The 5,002-nt window shown below is 37.0% G+C and overlaps 1 long non-coding RNA gene across 1 annotated transcript; it reads left to right on the top strand.

Annotated features, from left to right (window-relative positions):
• The first annotated feature begins 630 nt into the window (after positions 1 to 630).
• Positions 631 to 2,362, top strand: LOC131355091 (uncharacterized). Its single transcript, XR_009204823.1, has 3 exons — positions 631 to 922; positions 1,019 to 1,046; positions 1,177 to 2,362. It is a non-coding gene; the product is annotated as an uncharacterized LOC131355091 (long non-coding RNA).
• Positions 2,363 to 5,002: the final 2,640 nt, after the last annotated feature.

Below are 5,002 nucleotides of genomic sequence, written 5' to 3'. Positions count from 1 at the left end.
CAGCGCATTTTTCACGGTGACTTGCATTTGGTGGAAAAAAAAAAACGGCTTTGAAAGCTTACGGAGATGGAAGAGAGACAGAAAAGAGAGAGAGAGAGAGAGAGAGCGAGAGAGAGAGAGATGGAAAGTCGGGCAGGGGGAAAAAGAGCATGATCAGGACACATTAGTTTTGTAAAAGAAGGTAAAGGAGGGAGAGAGAGACAGAGAGAGAGACAGAGAGAGAGAGAGATAGACAAAGAGACAGAGAGAGAGAGAGAGAGAGAGAGAGAGGGAGAGACAGACAGAGAGATCTTAATCTTCTTCTTCTTCTTTTCTTCATCATCATCATCTTCTTCTTCTTTTCTTCATCATCATCATCTTCTTTTCTTCATCATCATCATCTACTTCTTCTTCTTCTTCTTCTTCTTCTTCTTCTTCTTCTTCTTCTTCTTCATCATCATCTTCATTTCTTCTTCTTCATCATCATCTTCTTTTTCTTTTCTTCTTCTTCTTCTTCATCTTTTTCTTCATTTTCATAATCATCATCATCATCCTCTTCTTCTTCCTCTTCTTCCACAGCAACGTCCCCATGTTAACCATTATTTGTTTGTTTATTCAGTTCATGTAGCCTTACTATAGCAGTCAGTTACTATAGAAACAATAGAACAAGCCGACCAATCGGAATGGAGAACTCAGCAGTGCAGTGTTTTGTACTAAAATAGTAAACACTGAGTATAACCTTTATACCTGACTGATAAAATGTTGGACTTTAGTGATCTTATCCCAAGTGTGTGTGTGTGTGTGTGTGTGTCTGTGTGTGTGTGATTTGCGGCCAACAGATTCATCACTGCACTTTGCCTTCAGAGTTTCGACATCTTCCTATAATCGGAGGAAATTGGGCCAGAATGGAAGATTACATTTCAACAATCACGGAGGGACAAAAGTAAGTACACCCTAATTAAAATGATCAGTTTTTATTAATAAGGGTGATTAATATTGTGATTCTTCTCAACATCTACAAACAAACAAATAACCTCAGGTGACCACAACAACAACAACAACAACAGGTGAGAAAAAGTAAGTCCCGCTTACTGTACAGTCATTAAGGGATCATTAACAGCCAGTTAATTCATTAATCATCAAGACATGTGATTATTTCTATAAAAGCAGGTTGTTTGTGTGTTCTTGACCATTCAGGTGTGTGCCATCAATCTGTGGAGGGTTATATGTCCATCTCTGACCAGTTCACTGCTTTTATTATCTCCACACATACATTACAGCACAGTGGAACTCTTTTCTTCACATACCCCAGCTGAGGAAGTTGGGGTTAAAGGAAGCTGGGTGGTGCTGGAGCTTCCTCCAATCAACAAGCCAAAGCCTTGACCACTCGATCTACCACAAGGATCATTTACAAGCAGAGAGACTTCAAGATCTTCCCACTAATGTGAGCGTCCCAACAAGGTCAGTTCAAGGTCAGGCCGCTTAAAGCTCAGAGATAGAGACCTTTAAATGACGTGAACAAGTATGGCTTTAACGCAAGTGAAGCCTGGGAAAAGAGGTCACTGTTGTCTCCTCTCATCTGGAGTGTACGTCGCTCTCCATGAACGAGTCTGCCAAATGAACGAGATGGAAAACGTTTCCAAACAGCAGAACGAAGAACAGAGCCTGGGTTTTTAAAAAGAGCCCGAGCGACCCGTCTGATCATCGGGTTCGAAGGATCTGTCATATGAAAAAAAAAAAAAAATAAAAATAAGGAACTCATAAGGTGGAACTTCTACAAGTCTGTTTGGAATGCAGATGTGACACCTGTGCATTCTGGGAATTTTGACTGTTTCCCAAAAAGAAAAAAAACAACGACTCGAGGCAACTGGAACAATAGTGGCCCAGTGTAGTGAGCAGGCTGCTCTAATGCCAGCTGTGCTGCCATCAATAATAAATGAGTGACACATGCCAAGTTGTGTGTAGGTTAGACAGAGGGACAGCATCCTAAACACACACACACACACACACACTCGAAAAAAAACAAAAAAAAACAACACCCCACAAAAACAACGCCTTCTCCTGCCAAGCGGCTGTCGCATCGCAATCAATTTTAATCAAAGATAGAGGGGAAAAAACACAAAAGAAGAAACGGAGTGAGTGAAAGAGGGTCTTGATGATGAAAGAGATGAGATTAAAGCCTTTACATAGCCAGATAAAAGACAATTCAAACAAGCCAACCTTATGACAAAACCATTAATATGCAAGGAAATTTGCAGACCTAGAAATACACTGTGAGCCAGTCGTCCTGCCACCACACTCACGCCGGGCTTTTAAAGCATTCTAATCATTTCTACACTTTATTTATTTATTTTAAAAAAAACTTATCATCTACCAAATCTAGAACGTCTCATCATTGTATCAGAAAATATTTTTCTGATTTTTTCCATAAGATTTTGCTTGCAAGACTTATGTATTAAATTATAAATATAATATTAACTTGTTCATTTATTTTTATTTTATTTTTTTATTATTTATTTATTTATTTATTTATTTATTTATTTATTTATTTATTTATTTTTATTATTATTAATAAAACCACACACTACATGTCTGGGATCTAAAATTTAAAAATTTTAAAAATCTAAAATTTTATTTTATTTTATTTTATTTTATTTTATTTTATTTTATTTTATTTTATTTTATTTTATTTTCAAGCTGTGTGTATCCAGTTAGAGGTTTTAGCAATGAACAAGGTCAGAACCCACACCCAAGTCGGCTCAGCGGCGGTGACGGTAAATAAATTCACTGTACGAGGAAAAATGACCGGCATTAACCAGCATTTTTTAGGAAATAGGTCGTTCATAAGAGATAGAGAGATAGTTAGCAAACGACTGAATATGTATTTCGCATATTTTAATAGTTACGAGGGAGTGTGTTGAACAAGAATAGCCAAAATAATACAGGAAAAGCTTTTGCTGGAAAAATAATAAGGCAGAGAATTTCTACTGGGAGGAGGTGAAAAAATAATACAAATAAAATAGTTATAATAATAATAATAATAATAATTAGAAATGGCTACAAAGCATTAGGAAATGTTAATGAATAGTAGGATTGGAGAAAATTTAAAAAGTAAAATAGGGTTTAAAAAATGCAAATAAACAACTAAAACTGATCAGAAAATTAATTTTATTAATTCTAAAAATTGTATTACATTTTTATTTCATTTTATATCCTTCAAGAATCAACCAGTATTAGTTAAAAATAATGGAGAATAAATAATTTCAAAATTGAAATAAATTTGAAACTAGAAATATTTTTTTATAAAATACAATAAAATCTATTTTATTTTGTTTTATGAAAACGTAAAACAAAAACCCATGAGCAATTCAATTTTAAAAAATAATTTCTGAAAATTAAAGCCTGTAATTAAATATTCAATTAAAAAAAAAATGTTTTCTTTAAATTATAAAATTACCACATAAAGGGATCACATCAAAAGCATTTTATCTCATCGCTAAATATAGTCGCGTATGAAAGCACAGAGGAAAACGTATGAGAAATTACAGACTGTAACAGATTAGTGCTGAAACAATAAAGAGAACCCTAAATATCTATGACTTGGGGCACATTTTAGGAGACAATGTGAAGAACTTGACCTAGAAAACACGACTAGAATAACTAGGAAACAAGGTGAAAGAGAAAATCGGGGAAGTAGGGGACTAGGACACGGGGAGGATTTCATGTCGCTTTAAATAGCACTGTATAGATTGTAAACACTGTAAATATTCCACACGTAGCAGTGGGTGTCATAGGAAGTGGACATGACTTTTATGGAAGGAGTCTCCAGTGTCAGAGCCTTGTAACATTCAGTATGGTTTCATTCCAGACTTGTCCCACTCTCCTTTTACAAAGAAAAGCTAAAAAAAGAGCTATGTTGCAGCAAGAGTGCTAATTCTTGCTAGCTCCTGCCAAGCTCTGCTTCTCTTCCCCCAAGCAGTGCATTCGCTTTTGGCTAATTATCTCTGGCTAACGCTTTTGGACTTGGAAGTGTCTGAGTAATCAGCCAAGAGGTGGTGGCACGGATGGATGGGTAGTTTGGCTTCATTTGTTTTTTAGCATCCCCTGAGGTAAGAGTCTTGAGTCTTCATCAGGAAGTCATGCAGCTTGAAATCTCATGACCCAGTGTTGGGTCAGGGGCAAGGGTCAAGTTGGTCTAGAGTTTGTGAGATTTTGGTTGTAATACCCCGCTGGAAGAACTATTCTACAGCAACAAACTTTTTTCCACTCTGCATCACTCTGCCATGGCTTCAAACCCAGAAGATCTGGTTCAGGATCAATCTCCTAGGCTTTTCCTTGCAAGCATAGGTGAAGGCTCTCACAGCTTTGTGGTTCCTGTAACAATCTCTAGAACCTTCACATTAGGTTTGAAGAGCCTTTGATAATAGCTTCCGATAAAGGATCTTCTGGATGTTCATGGAAACAGTTCTGTAAATAGATATACTGTGGTAGAACTATAGCTTGAGTGAGTGTGATTCAACTGGACTTCCTTGAAAGCTAGAGCCATTTTCCTATACAAGGAACCATTGAGGAAACTTTATAACCTCTCTGCCAAGATGAACCACTCAAGATGTTTTGCATAGAAACTGCTCTGGATTGAGTTCTAAACAACTGGGTTGTTTAGAAATCATGTTGTATGGGGAAGAATTTCTTGTTTGTTTGCGTGGACCATCCACAGAACATGCACTAACTGCTAAAACATGGTCACATTGGATTTGCTCTGGAAAACCACAGGGTAGGTTTTGGTGTACACTCAAAATGTGATCCAGCAATTGATAACTTCTAAAGAGTTTTTGGCTCCAGTGTTATTTGCCTGCCCAGGGGCACCAAAAGGGAATTTCAGGCGACTTGACTAGGTAAAGGTTGAGAAGGTTGGTTGAGGTTTGTCCCTTGGGTCTTTGTTTAGGATTTCCCACCTTATTCTTGGGTTTGGGTCAGGGTTGACGGTTGTACCTTGTCCTTAAAACCTTCAGATTACAACCAC

Source organism: Hemibagrus wyckioides, linkage group LG06 (genome assembly GCF_019097595.1).
Source record: "Hemibagrus wyckioides isolate EC202008001 linkage group LG06, SWU_Hwy_1.0, whole genome shotgun sequence".
Taxonomy (NCBI): domain Eukaryota; kingdom Metazoa; phylum Chordata; class Actinopteri; order Siluriformes; family Bagridae; genus Hemibagrus; species Hemibagrus wyckioides.
This window is presented reverse-complemented; position numbering and strand designations above follow the sequence as displayed.